This window comes from Pimephales promelas, chromosome 1, assembly GCF_988280905.1.
Source record: "Pimephales promelas chromosome 1, fPimPro1.hap1.1, whole genome shotgun sequence".
NCBI lineage: Eukaryota > Metazoa > Chordata > Actinopteri > Cypriniformes > Leuciscidae > Pimephales > Pimephales promelas.
Window position 1 is genome coordinate 17,389,234 of NC_142769.1, and position 15,647 is coordinate 17,404,880.

The following is a 15,647-nucleotide window of genomic DNA, read 5'->3' on the forward strand; positions in this document are numbered from 1 at the left end:
AACCTGATCTGTGAGCTACACGTGACACAAAGTTCATTTATTTACAGATTCAAATTGTGCTAGCATGATAATAATAATGGACAACATGCAGTATATAGATGCCATGTAAAACCAACAGCAGCTTCTGGACTGCTGAAGAAGCTGATTTGATTCTAGAAGGTTTTAAAACATTCAAGCAATCAGAATTTCCTAGAAGCAAGTGCAAAGACATCAGCTAGCATGTAATAACTGGCTTGCATTAATAGCATTAGCACAGCTTTAGCTGTTTAAAGCAATGCAAAGCAGGCTTTGATGACATTAACCAATTATAAGGATTCTCTTGCATTGGAAGGCATAAAGATGCAAGTGTCATCCAATGGATGTGCTAGAGCCACTGGTTAACAGTTCCTCCCCAAGCACAACAACCTCATGTTTGAGGCTTGTAAAACATGCTCACATCCCACTCCTTCAGAATTATGTTTAATACACATACATGCAAACAAATCGTGCTTTTGACATTTGCAGAATTACGCATCAACCTGACACTCGGCAGTGAGTTGTGGGGTTTAACGCTGAATGCCAGCTTTGTTCCATGTTTGGGACTCTCTTTGTAACCTATCCAGACCTTTTTCCCTCGGCAGTGCATTCCCAACCTCCACCTCCTCACAGAATGTTCCCGCCTGCAGCTGCTTCCCTCCACGTGAATTGTGGGATTGTGTGAGAACGTCCCGCGAGTCAGGGCACAGCGCGTCTGGCATTCAGGGGCCGAGGTGGCATTTCAGAAGCACCATGGCTAGAAGAATACCTAGAGTGTTGTTTATCCTCCTCGCTTTTTTTGCGTTGTGTGTTTCCATTCATTTCCGAAACCTTTCCCACATTTCCACACAGGGTCCCAAAGAGATTATTCTGTTTTCTTACACTTTGGATTTCAGGGGTCATCTTAAATACATTCTGTTCCATATAATCGCCCAATGTAAGCATTAGTTGAATAATTAAAATAATTTGCTAAATAATAATAAACCAAAGTACAAGGTTATAAATCCATAAATGCTAACTGAAAGAAAACCAAGAACAACCCAAATATTGTGAGCTGCTTTCACTGTTTTCTGAATATGCTAAAACATTCTCTTGACATTTCACTTGAATTTCCCTCCCGTGTGCAGTATTGATTTTGACTCTGCAGATCAATACATTTTCTCGCCATGATTGGATTAAGATTACCTTTTCAGACTAGTTTTAATTGGATTTCTACTTTCTTTCAGTCAAGTGTTTGTAAGATTTACATGAAAAAAAAATCAATGGGCAAATCAATAATTCGAGAGGCCGGAAAGTGAAGACTGTTGAATTGATCCAAGTAATGTGAACACCTGCTACAGACACTCTGTGTATGTGCTCAGACAGTCTGTGTATGTGCTATCTACTTACTGCAAATCATAACAGTTGGAAGACATACATAATTAAGTATTTTTGTCAACTGATGTATATACACACACACACACACACACACACACACACACACACACACACACATATATATATATATATATATATATATATATATATTATCGATTCAGGACGTAACCTCATAATGCTTCTAAAAATGTCATGTGTACCTAATTGTAGTCAAATTTCACATGTAGCAAATACAGCAGTCACGGCTGAGGGTCATTTCAATTTTATTTATGTACAGACTAGTTAATGCGGACCCATATGGACTGGGATGTCAGGCAATTAGGAAAAAAGAGCACTTGTCTGTTACTAATTGATGATTACAAATGTCCAGAGATGCTTCTTAATCCTTGTCCAAACCACATTGAAATTATAATACCTTCAATCACATAGATGCGTAAAAGAGATATCATCCCAAATATCACTCCTCTAGACACCCTATTAGGTTTTAAGTTTTATTTCCATAATTCCCTCTTTTGTTTAACCAGATGTCCACTCCTAGAACAATAACAGGTGGCCATTTGTTAAATTAGGCCAGTTTACTTAGTAGGCCAGACACATGGGCAAGCAGAAAATTACAATTCCGCATAAATATGATATACATTCAATATACACCATTCAAATACACTCATTTAGATTGGTTTTATTTTTTTACGCAATGAACAGTGATTGACTGTAATTGGCGCCATTTTTTTTTTCAGAACAAAACAGGACATTAATAAACAGTAATTAATGCCAGAACAGACAATGATTGACAGTAATGGAGTAATCTTGGCAAAAAAAAAAAAAAGTAATTACAAAACCTAGTTTAATTTGTTCACAAATGACCACCTGTTGCTCCACAGAAGAAATGATGCCTGCTTCAGGACAATGGAGAGACTTAAACTTAAGTTAAATATAAGAGTCAGTTCTTCAATAATATAACCATTTAGATTTCGGTATCGCCTATTCATGCAGAGTTTTGGCTTTATTTCTTATAATATTTCCCTGAGATAGAAAAAGATATACATAAAAAAATGCGTTAAAGTTATTTGCAAATATAATTTATAGTACATTTCAGTAGACTGAAAAAACAAAGAGAATATTTCTGTTGCTCTCAAATAGTTGAGCATGGCACTAGCAACATCAAGGGGATGGGTTTGACTCACAGGGACTGCATGAACTGATAATACGTATCAAAGTGGCTTTGGATAATAAAAGGAGAAAACAAGCAGCTTCCCATAAAATACCCTAATGAAAAGCGATTCGATTCCAGTGGAGTTATAAATGCAATATGTCCAATGATTAATTTTGGCTGAGAGGAGCGACACATGCGAACACTTGCTCAGAGGTCATGACTCAGTTTCTCAGTGAGAGAGCGACATTAAAGAGTCCCAGCCAAGATGTTTTTTCTCTCTGGGATGAGGTGGTCCTGCCATCACACAGGCAATCTTTTAGGATAATTCAAGGGAGGTACTATCTGCTGTCACTCAAGTGAAGAATGCCGAACGCCGGGGAGCCAGTCACAGCTGACAGGGGCCGTCATTCACACCACCACACAGTGCAGGACACACGCCGGGCCAATCAACAGAGGCCCCAACTGGGAATGGACAGCATCAGGGCAGGAGGCATCCAACCGTGGCAGGGAGAGAGAGAGAGGGTGGGAGCGAGTGGGCGTGGGACCTTCTGGGACAATGCCAAAGTTCAACATGAGTTAATGGAAGCAACTAAACAACCACTAGGATAAGGGGTTAAGATACAGATTAGTTAAATTAAAGGCCTTGACATTGAATCATTGAGCACAATGACTAAATAATTCTCCTATTATATGAAGAGTCCTGGGGGGAAAAAAATCATCAAATTATTGTGAAAAATAAAACAAAAGCATTGCATTCAACTTATTATGCTTATGTTGACCTAAATTAACCAGAAACTGATCAAATTGCACAGGAAGTGAAAACGACTGCTTCAGGCAGAGGTTCAAACAAGGTGGGCAAAGGATGGAGTAGAGCTAGTTTTTACTGGCCTAGACACCACCTTTCAGCAGGGCACAACACACACACACACACACACACACACACACACACATTTCGCTGATTCAATGAATTGTTCTTTATCCGACACACCATCCAAACCCTCTCTAAAAGACGTCTCCTCGCAACCGTCCCCTGTGCCGCAGTATTAGACCTGCCAGCCTAGAGGAAGTACATAAGGAGCCCTTTGTTAGGTTACACTGGAGGGACATTGTGTAAAATACAGTGCCTGCCTAAGATAAAAGGCTTGCCTTTCCTCTCATCTGAACTAAGTTTATCCTCCCTGAAGTCTCTCCTTTCTGCCCAGCACACAAAGGGATGACTTTAGTCTTAGGATAAGCAACCTATACGTTTATCTTTCTAAGAGAAGAAAATCATTGGAAAAACTTGTCAGAAATTGTTGAATGTGGGAATGTGGGTTTATACACAAAAAGGGGCAAATGACCCCTTAGTAAACTAAACAAAGTACCCACAGAAAGTAAGCCCAAACTTCTCTAACTGAACATTGTTTTGCTCTTTGTTTAGGGCACAAAACCCATTTCAAAACATCTCATTAGACATTACAGGTAAATTCTTCACAGGATTAAACTCTGCAAATTGAGTCTTGGCTATCAGGTGATCTGTGGAGAGCAGTAGGAAGCAGAAGTCTCCCATTCGTGACTCAGGTAACTGAGTTTTTTGGTGTAACACTGAGCCCTGAAAGGAAAGGACAACGACAAACAGGAAACACACTGTGCATTTCCATGGCAACAAACTTCCATGGTAGCCAGAGACCCTGCATTGCTGAAGATCCTGACAAACAATTGGCAACAAAATTACCAGACATTAAGGATGAATTATAATACTGATAATTATAATATGTTTTAACTTCAAATTTGAGAATTTAAAATATAGCAACAACAGCATGTTTTGGTCTTAAAATTTGATTGGTTGAGTGGTGTTCCAAATGGCTTGAAATTTAATCCAGTACAGAGCCTGTCGCGAACTTCTCAGAGACACGAATGTTGAGGACCCAAATGCAGTTTTATTGAAAGGGAAATCCACAATCGTAGTCAAAAACAGACAAAGGTCATAAACACCGGGTAATCAGTCCAAACAAAACCAAACACTACAAGGCAGGCAACACGGGTAAAAGAGTAATCCACAGACAGGCAAGAAATCCAAAAACCAAGCGACATGAAACCAGGGAGAATCCTCGGAACTGCAGTGTAACACTAAACAAAACTTCGCAGTGAGTGATGGGGTGAACCAGGCTTATATGGGGTGAGCTAGATAGCTAAATCTAGATTAGCTGGGGTGAGCTAGGTGAACAAGATAATAAGATACAGATGAATGTGATAATGGATGAAAAGTCCGGGCAGTAAGTTTTGGGAAATGTAGTTTGTGGGGGAATAACAATAATCTGATGTGGAGTGCCCTCTAGTGGCTCTCAAGGGCACTCCAGCTGGTAACCATTACAAACCACACCCTCAAAGGAGTGGCTTCCAGATGCTCCTAAAATTGTCCAGGAGGGAGGTGGAGCAGAGGGGAACCCAGGGGTGGGACTGAGGCCCAGGTCTGTGGAGCGTAAGAGGATCGGGAGACTAAGGTGGAGCAGGCTGAATGGGTGTACAGGGCGGAGTAGGCCGGGCAGGTGTCCAGGGTAAAGCATGCGTCCAGGGCGGAGGAGGCCATGCGGCGGACCAGGGCGACGCCGACAGTGCAAGGGGCCAGGGTGGATCTGACGCTATCTTGTCTGAAGACACATGCGTAGAGGTTGCCATCTTATCCGAAGATACCGCCGCAGACACATGCGTAGAATCTGCCATCTTTCCCAAAGACACAGGCGTAGATGCTGCCATCTTGTCCGAAGACATAGGCGAGGTGGCGGCCCACTTATTTGAAGACACAGGCGTGGCGCGGCCATCTTGTCTGAAGCCACAAGCATGGCAACGGCCATCTTGGGACGAGATTCTGGAATGGTGGCGGCCATCTTGGGACAAGACCCTGGAATGATGGCGGTGGCCATTTTGGGACGAAACACTGGAACGGCGGCGGCCATCTTGGCCAAGGGCTCATGGGCTAGAGCCGATGTGTGTGCTGTCCACACAGTCAAAATAGCCATGGCGACTATGATGTGTGCTATATCTTCTGGAGCTGACTTGGCCATCTTGTCCGAAGACACAGGCACGGCAGGCATGACGTGAACAGTCTCTGGTTCGGCAGGCATGCCGCGAAGAAGCTCAGGATCGGCAGTCATGACGTGAAGAAGCTCATGCTCGGCAAGCATGATATGAAGCTCAGGCTCTGGTATAGAAACCTCAGGACGGGAAGACACTGGAGAAAGCGTCCCGCACAAGCCCTGAAAAGTGAAGCCAAAACCAGAGTTTCTGCTAGAAAGGAATGGTGCCGGTCAAAGTTACCAGCAAAGGTTATGTTTTACGGACATTTTGATGATATGCCGATCGAATATCGCCTCTTAATTAGTCAAGTTGAGGAAAACTGGAGGCAGGCTATGTAACTTTAAAAAATTACATAATCAGGCCTTATAGATTGCAACATGTTATTATTAGCCTAACTTTAAAACCTTTTTAACTTTTTTAACTTTCAAATTAAAATAAAAGAATAGATAGATTGGCTAACTCCTCATTGTAAATAATTAAAAAAACATGTGTCTATTATAAAACGAATAATAGGCCTATAATTAAAGTGATTAACAATCTATAATATGTCCCAGCAAAAAAAGTAATCTGATTACATAATGCACGTTATTGTAATGCATACTCGTTACATCAAAAAGTTATCTGATTGTGTAATGCACATTGCTTTTAATGCATTACTCTACTTACTAGATCAAAAAACATCAATAGCTTTATCATACTATTCCCGTGACTGATGTTTTTGAAAATTCTTTATCTGCAGTAACTATTTTGACTTTTAAAATGTAATTTACATTAACAATAAAAAGTCATGTGATTACGTAATGTACAATACGATACTTGTAATGCATTACTGTCCTCATGTTCTGTCATCAAAAATAAAAATTCCCAGTCAGTAAAACAAACAGACAGTATCAAGAGAACAATCAGTGCTGTTTTTCAGTTGTTTTCCTCTGTGAACATGCACTAAATGGATATCTGACAATTTCACTTTTTGGAGTTATCAGATTTAAAAACGTTTAACATCTAGAAATGGAGTAGGCTACACTCATTCTGCGGTACCCTTGATCTCACAGATGGTCCAAAAGGTGTGTAATAGTTAGGCTACTGTATATATGCATATCTAACATTTTAGTGTTAAAATAAAAATAAAAAAAACACCTTTGTGCTGAAGGGGTGGTCAAAATCCCTTGCCTCTTCAGTATATATATCATAATATCATTTTAAATGATTATGTATTTCTTTTATAAAATCAATAATTAAGTATATTCATTGTTACTTAATCATTTATCGACACATTTATTCTTTGTGCTTTTGCTTGTGAAATAATATTCTTAAATGCATGCTGATGTAAGTCACCAGCTTCTTTTAGGTGCACAAGGCCATTTGTCTCTTTCTCTGGTCTCAGGAGAAAGGTTTATGGATCCTAAAGGCGTCGTGAACACATATGTCCAACACATATGATACTTCTCTGTACAGATGGTCAAGCTATATTGAGCATTGCTTTGTTGAACTTTAATTGTTATATTAAAATGTATTCTTTCTATATTTGCTTTCTGAGGAGCAAATGTTATCTGTTTTTCTAACACAGTCTCATCCCAAATCGTCATATAACTGACGTTTTGGGACGTATTTTGACCATACGTCAATATCCGCCTTTTTAGGGCCCCCTTAAACGTCGGTAGATGGCGATCCCGGGCCGTCATACAACTGACGCTTTACCTTTAACGTCAGTTAGGTGACGGGTTAGGTTTAGGGTTAAGTTTAGGTATGGGGTAGAGTTAGGATCCCATAACCTCATCTACCGACGTTTAAGGGGGCCCTAAAAAGGCGAATATTGACGTATGGTCAAAAGACGTCCCAAAACGTCAGTTATATGACGATTTGGGATGAGACCGGGTTGGTTTTTCTCCCAAACGAGTGAATGTTTTACCATTATGTTTTGGTACAGTTAACTGATAATAAGCCGCTCAGACTCTCTTCAGCCTTGATAGGAGCTCTTATTTGCTAGTGTCCTATGTGAATGCGTTAACAGTGAAAATAATAGGGAAATAGGGATTTGGTTTATGTCTGAGTGTTAAAACATAAAGGGGTCATTGAAGCCAATAGTTTAAGGCACCATGTTGAAGTCTTACTCCAGTTAGACTAAAGTTCAGTGCTAGTCTTCTTGGTTGCAGGTTAAGGAACCACTGCCATTATTGGAGATTGAATGAGTTGTTGTTCTGGACACACTGGCGCCAGCAACCCAAATCTGTGACCTGGAAGGTCATGACGTGCCTCATCGATGGAGATATGTTTCGTCTATCTGTATATGTGTGGAAAATTACTGTGTTTATCTATATCGTAGCCAATGAGAATCATTCAACGTGTAAGCAATGATGTAGCTTAGACCTTGGAAACAGTATAACTGCTGTGATCTTTGTAACTGTAAGGGGGCGGCCTACGAACTCCTGAGTGAGTCTTGAAGCTGACTTCTGCTGATGAAATGGCAAACTATGTTCAGTAAAACTTTCTTTAATTTTTATAATTCCGACTCCGGGTCTTCATTCTTCATATCTGGTTCTGGGTCCTTTAACTGTTAACCCCTAACAGTGCGTACCGTCAGAAGAAATTGTACTGGGTTACTAATGTAATCTCGGCTCCCTTAGGTTACCTTTTACTCAGACTACTGAAGATTATAGAATAACACAATGAAACTGCACGAGCCAATGGCTAAGGAGACACAAACCTATGGAGAGATAGCCCCACCCGAAATGGGATCAATTAATCGAGTTAAATTACAATAACATTACAACAACCAATTACTCGGTTCATCCTGTGAACACCCACTATTGGTTATTAATTGATTAACAGAAATGTACATTTCCGGAGCATGGGAAATGTCTTTCTTACTAAGTACTACTAAGAGCAAGTAGTCAAGATCTATGATTAGTGACTCCAGATACAGTATCTGAGACAAACACATACATACATACAGAGTATACAGCTTTATTACTTGAGTAAAAGTACAGATACCCCTCGCTAAATTTTACTCAAGTACAAGTAAAAGTACAACAGTCAGATGTCTAATTAAGTAAAAGTACTGAAGTACTTGTTTCTAAAAGTACTTGAGTATCAAGAGTACAAGAGTACATTTTCTAAATAGAGTTATGAAAAATGTTAATACCTTGGAGAATATAAAAGGAATTCAAAGTAAATTCAAGTCATTTCATCTTTTTACCATGTTGCTTTACTTAACATTTAAGAAAATTTCAGAAATTTCAGATAATTTAAATAGTCTGGCGAGGTGGACCTGAAATCTATTTCCAGGTGGTCCATCCCTGGAAATAGATTCCAGGGATGGATCTGCTGCGTCTTCATCCATTGTTTCGTCCATGGTTTCGTCTCTTATCTAAATCTGACCATGGAGTTGAGTTTGGCGGAAGCTGAAGGTGAAGGTGACTGCTTGAGTAAAGTCATGAGTACTCCCCTCAAAATTGTACTTAAGTACTGTACTCAAGTAAATGTATTCTGTTACTGTCCGGCTCTGCATACTGTACATGCATACAGTTTACCAAAGGAAAGAGAGCTGAAAAAGAATACAGGAAAGCAAGAAGTTATAGCATTGTTTGAAATTCAGCAGATCAACAGCCAGAGCAAACCATCCGTTTAGTTCTAACACACCCTTCTTAAAAAGGGGTAAGGATACTTAATGTATCAAACCATATATGCAAGTCATGTTTCAGACCAAAAGAGTTTAGAAGAGAGAATGAAGACATAGGCCAAACCACATAAAAGGATAATCATGAGATTATAAAAGGATAATCATGTTAGCAAGGCTTTCAGTTCTAAAAAGATTTTAGAGAAGGACATCATTGGGTTTGATATGGGGTTTGATATGGTGTCTCCCACTACTGTTGACTCATGAGGAGCAAAGAGTGTGGCTGTAAAAAACACAGGACACGAGAAAAACACAGGACACGAGAAAAGCCATCTTATCACTGTCCTCGCTGAAGTTTGTTTTTTTAAAGGGGCTATTCATGAAGAGAAGGCGATACCGCAGCAGATCTCCAGTGCAGTTATCGCCACTTCTGTGAATGACTGGATGAATGACACTCTCACAGCAGACTGGCTGAAGTCTGTAGTGGAAAAATTCAACTTAACGACTTAAATATAAATATATTGTATTTAATAAAGAGTAGGGAACGGAGACGTTACGTCGGATGACTGAGAATGGGGGTTTTGCTTAGAAAGCCAATCCTCTTCGAGTATTAAAAAACGAGCCAATGGCAAGAAAATGCCATGGGTCTGAGAGGTCCTAAGAGTGTACGAGTGGAGGACGAGGAGGATTAAGTCTCCTCGCTCCCCTCAGGAACCTGATGATCAGGTCGTGCTTCCCCAAGGACTTACCTTCAACTGCTTCATGATATGCGGCAATGGCAGCCACATAGACTTTAAGGGTGGAGGGAGACAGCCTTCGCTCCAACCCTTCTTGCAGGAAGGAAAGCACAACACTGATCGAGCATCTCCAGGGGTCTTCTCGGCGAGAAGAGCACCAGTTGACAAAGAGGTTCCACTTCAACGCATAGACGTGTCTAGTGGACGACGCTCTAGCGGAAGTGATGGTAGCCGCCACCGCAACCTGCCTCGTCCCGTCCAGGAGCCACACGTGTAGCCTCCACAGATCGGACGAGGGTGACACAGGGTGCCCCGTCTCTAAGAGAGGAGGTCCTCTCTCAGAGGAATTGGCCAAGGAGGTGCTGTCGCGAGGAGTATCAGTTCGGAGAACTAGGTCTCGGTGGGCCAATATGAAGCGACCAACAAGACCTGCTCCTCGTCCTCCTTGATCTTGCACAGAGAGCGTGCGAGAAGGCTCACTGGGGGAAATGCATACTTGCGTAGGCCCCGCGGCCAGCTGTGCACCAAGGCGTCTGTGCGAAGATCTAGGATCGGCCGTAACCCACCGGTCATCGGCTGTAGAACCCTGACCTCATCTCGGCTGGAGGGACGGTCTCGATTGCACCCTTCGCCAGTAGGGTGGCAACCTCCGCTCTCATGATCGGGGCATTGCCACCGACCACCGTAAAGCGGACTCCCCGAAAACGGGGAGGAGACCGTGCGAACTGAATCGCATAGCCGAGCCTGATCATTCGGGCGACCCAACGGGACAGATTGGGGAGCTCTAACCAAGCTCCCAAAAACTGATCCAGTGGGATCATCCGAGCCACCGACGTCCCCCCGGAGGGGTAGCAGGGCGGAGAGACCGGCAGACGCGGAGCTGTTACCCCCCGCGGGTGCACAATCAAACTCCGCTCCCCGACAGAGGAGACCAGAGGACCAGCGTTCCACGGGGGTCTGCTCTGCCGGGGAGCAGCTGCTCTGTCAGGCGATAGAGGGGGACGGGAGTGGCGTGGTCCGGGGATGACACACTCCCGTCCGCACCCTCAGAGACAGAGGAGAATGCACTCTCATCTTGCTCTGTGTGCTCAGTGATGGTGTCAAGTCTTTCTTTAACCAACTCAGGGTGCTGCCCACCCGTGGTTGGGCAGCCGGGAGCTGAGAACAAAAGATTCTCCCCCGGCCCTCCAGCGGGGGAAGGAGGGGGCCTGCTACCTCTTCCTGGGAAAAACCTGACGCCAACACTGAGCAGCCGTCTCAGGAACGCCGCTTAGCCTGGCGTTTAGCAGGGCACGGAGCCTGAGGGGGCTGTGGCGCCTTCCTGCGACCTCCTCTACGACGCGGCCCAGGTGAAGGCTGCTGCTGGGGCCGTGCGGGAGGGAGGGGAGCCGCAGGAGGGCACCCTAGGCAGCGAGCAGGCTGAGGCGTCTGTACCGACAGCTGGGTGGAGGCAGTAGCTGGCCGTCAGGGCAGGATGTGTTTAATAGCCTTAGTCTGCTTCTGGGCGGTTGAAAACTGCTGGGCGAAGTCCTCAACCGCCCCGCCGAAGAAGCCAGCCTGGGATAAGGGGGTGTCGAGCAGACGAGTCCGCTCGGCGTCCCTCATATCAGCCAGGTTGAGCCATAGGTGACGCTCCTGGAGCACATTAGTGGCCATCACCTGACCCAGGGAGCGTGCGGCTACCTTAGTCGCCCGGAGAGCGAGATCGGTAGCAGCATGCACTTCGTTGAATGCCCCAGGGTCAGTGTCGGATCTTTGTTCCACACAGTCACCCTCAGATCACCCTGTCCGCGAGCCGAAGAGCTTTCTCTCGTGGAAGAAGCATATCGGGTAACGGATGTGGGAACTCTCACAGTGAGATCATTGAGTCTCAATCTCAGTGTTGCGATGGTCATATTTCCACAAAAGGAACATGAGTCATCCCCGAGCGCTGCTTTAGCGTGCTCAAAGCCCAGACACACAAAACAGCGCTCGTGCCCATCAGAGGAAGACAGATATCGACCGCAACCAGAAGAACACGGGCGAACCATCTTCAAAAAGACGTGCCACATGCAACTCTTTCAGAAGAGAGGAGGAAAAACACCCTGCAATGTTGAGGCGACCAGGGAGAAACACACAGTCTGGCAGACCACTGCACAGATCGCAGGCAATGTAGAATCTTGCTGGGTACCGCCGTCATACCAAAACTGGAGAGGTCGCTCGTAGAAACTCAGGATATGTGGCTTTTGGAGTGAAGAGTTCTCTAGGCTCCGAAGCGAAAACATACTGCAGTTGCGTCCGCTTCCTCCTTTTATACTCAGGAAGTGAGGCGGAGTTACGCTTTGCAAATTCCACAGACCGATGACATTTTCTTGCCATTGGCTCGTTTTTTAATACTCGAAGAGGATTGACTTTCTAAGGGAAACCCCCATTCTCCGTCATCCGACGTAACTCGGAGTGACTACGAAAGGGTACTATGTATACAGGTGAACTAAAGTTAGACTGAATGAATGTATATACTTTAAATACTACATGAAAGCTTGATAAAAAGCTTTCATACTTTGAAAGCTTGATAAAAAGAATATTTGCCACATATGGTTCTCTTGTGTTGCTGAGTAAGGAAGACGCGTGTGGGTTTTTCTTCTGAGCGTCTCCGCGTTCTCCGTGGTTCTTCCGGAGTACAGAAGATGCTGCATATTTAAAGGTCCCTTAAAGGTGAAGTTGCTCAAAGAAAAATAATCGAGGCTAAGTTCATTTCACTTGTCTGTGGAAATGAACAAAGTAGAATATGGAATGGGAAACAAAAGAAAACGTACTCGGTAACTAACATAACCTTGGTTCACTCTAGAGAGGAACGAGTACTGTGTATTATCTTAGGCTAGGAGAAAACCTAATTTCCTCGAGATTTTGAAGCCAAAAAATTTTATTATTGAAAAACGCATTGCGGCAGCATGCAGACATAGGCAAGGCAGCTTAGCGTGCCTATTGGCTGTCCTGCGGCAACTGCAGCAGCCTATCGAGAGCTGCCCTTTGGTGACGGCCCAATGGGGGCGATTCGCGCCCCCCATTGCATCATGCCCCTGCCGAATGGGGTGTGGCCTAGCCCTTTAAAAATTGCTCGATGGGCTGATATCACTGGTTTTTCATCGCCGAAGCGAACCAGAGCATGTAGCAGGCACGGCAAGATACGCAGTACTCGTTCCCTCTCTAGAGAGAACCGAGGTTACGTTAGTAACAGAGTACATTTTCTTTTGTTTCCCGTTCCGTATTCTACTTCATTTCCACAGACCAAGTGAAATGAACTTAGCCTGAATTATTTTTCTCTTACGAGAAATTCACTCATACTGCATAATATCTTACACTTGGGGAACACTATGTAAATACCATGTAGGGATCCAACACCAAAGTCCCAAGGGCACGTGCCCATGGCGCATATAGTGTATAATCACCATAAACTCACAGGGAGTGTGAGAAGAGAGGCCTGCAGCATCAATCTCCAAAAGTTAAGCCACAGGAAAGCTATTCATTATAACAGTGTCACACACAGTCAGGGTGAAGGGAGAACTTCGGCCTGTACTGAGTGACAGTATGGGCATTATTTTTCCTCGGGAAAAAATCCATAGCCCGTTGAGCGATGCTCAAGTGAGTGCAGTACTCTGCGCCATCGAGACAGAGCAGGTGGCACTTGAGTCTTAAACCGACAGCAATTTCGCCTGTAAGGCGGGAACTTCTAGGTTATAAAACCTTATAAATGTAGACGGGGAGGCCCAGCCCACCGCCATACATATATCTTGTAAAGAAATCCCGCTAGACCACGCCCACGATGAGGCCATGCCTCTGGTGGAGTGCGCTCTAACACCTAAAGGGCACTCAAGTTGTGTAGTGTATGCCAGTGCTATGGTATCAACTATCCATCTGGATAGGTTCTGTTTCGAAGCAGCTAGGCCCTTAGCGCGACCGCTGAATGAAACAAAAAGCTGCTCCATCTCCCTGCAAACAGACGAGCAAGATACATAGGCCTTTAACGCCCTAACTGGGTAAAGTAGGCAAATGCCTTCCTCCTAATTATGAACTGGTAGGGCAAACAGGGAGATAACCTAGGCCCTGAACGATGTGTTGAGGGATTTAGGCACATATCCGTGTCTTGGCTTGAGTATGACCTTCGAGTCATAAGGCCCAAATTCCAGACACGTCACGCTCACTGAGAGCGCCTGTAGATCCCCTATGCGTTTCACTGACGTCAGAGCCATGAGAAACACTGTTTTGAAGGACAGATGTTTCATATCGACGACTGGATCGGCTTGAATGGGGCTCCCTTCAGGGCTTCTAGCACCATGGAAAGGGATAGAAGGGGGTCTGGGAGGATTCATCCTCTTAGCTCCTTTTAGGAAACGAATGACCAGACCATTTTTCCCCAGTGACAGACCAGACGCAGGCTCTGCAAACGCTGCTATGGCCGCCACATAGCGCGGGTGGGGGCCTGCCCTTATCCAGTAGCTCTTGAAGGATGGAAAGCACTTCCGTTACCCCGGTGTTTGTGGGTGGAAAACCTCAGGTTTTGCACCAGTTAACAAACACTGACCATTTTGAGGCAGATGGCCCATGAGTGCAGGGCCCACTGTTCCGGGTGAGGATGCCAAATTGAGCCCTTGGCCTGAGAGAGGAGGTCTTTCTTCATCGGAATCGGCCATGGGGCTGTGCTTGTCAGCCGCATTAGGACTGACAATTATTCCTGGTCCGACCAGAGCGGAGCCACAAGAAGCACAGAGCATCTGTATTCCCTGATTCGTTCCAACACTTGAAGAAGGAGCGAGACTGGGGAAAAGCATAGAGCGGTCAGCTGGGCCAGGTGTGGGCAAGTGCATCCTTGCTCTTTGAGAAGAATTTTGGGCAGTGAGCATTCTCCTGCTACGTAAATAGTTCCACCTGTGCTCTGCTGAACTTCTTCCACAGCAGAAGGATTGTCTGCGGGTGCAGAGACCAGTCCCCTGTCGGTAGTTTGTTTCTTGACAGTCTGTCTGGACCCAAATTCTGGGAGCCAGGCATGTGTGCTGCTCTCAGTGAGCGCAGACTGTGCTGAGCCCAGACCAGGATGCGTTCCGTCAGTCGGAAAAGCTTTCGAGACTTGATGCCGCCCTGGCAATTTATATAGGATACCACTGACATGTTGTCTGAGCGGACTAAGACGTGGTGGTCCCTTATTCGGGGACAAAGGTGCCTCAGCGCATTGTCGACTCCAAACATTTCCAGACAGTTTATAAGAAGGAGCTTTTCTCTTTCTGACCATTGGCCAAAGAACGGTCTGCCCTTGTGCAGTGCTCCCCATCCCGAGGTGGACGCGTCCGTGGACACCACCTGCACACTCGCGGAAGTCCCCAGGTTTACACCAGACTGGTACCAGTATGTCGCTTTCCAAGGTTTCAGGGCTGTGACGCATTCCTGATTGACCCTGAGGCGAAGCAAACCGGAAGCCCAAGCTCGAGGTGGTATTCGTGCATTGAGCAAAAACTGCAGTGGGCGCATGCGAAGCAGGCCCAGCTAATGCACTGATGATGCTGAGTCCATCAAACCCATCATTTTCTGAAACCTCCTGAGCGGGCCCATAGCGTCACGGCGGAAGGTTTTCGTGAAGTGCTGATTTTCTATTCTGTGCTCTGGCGACAGCCAAGCTATCGTAGACAGTGAGTTCAGCTCTGTTCCCAGGAAAATTATT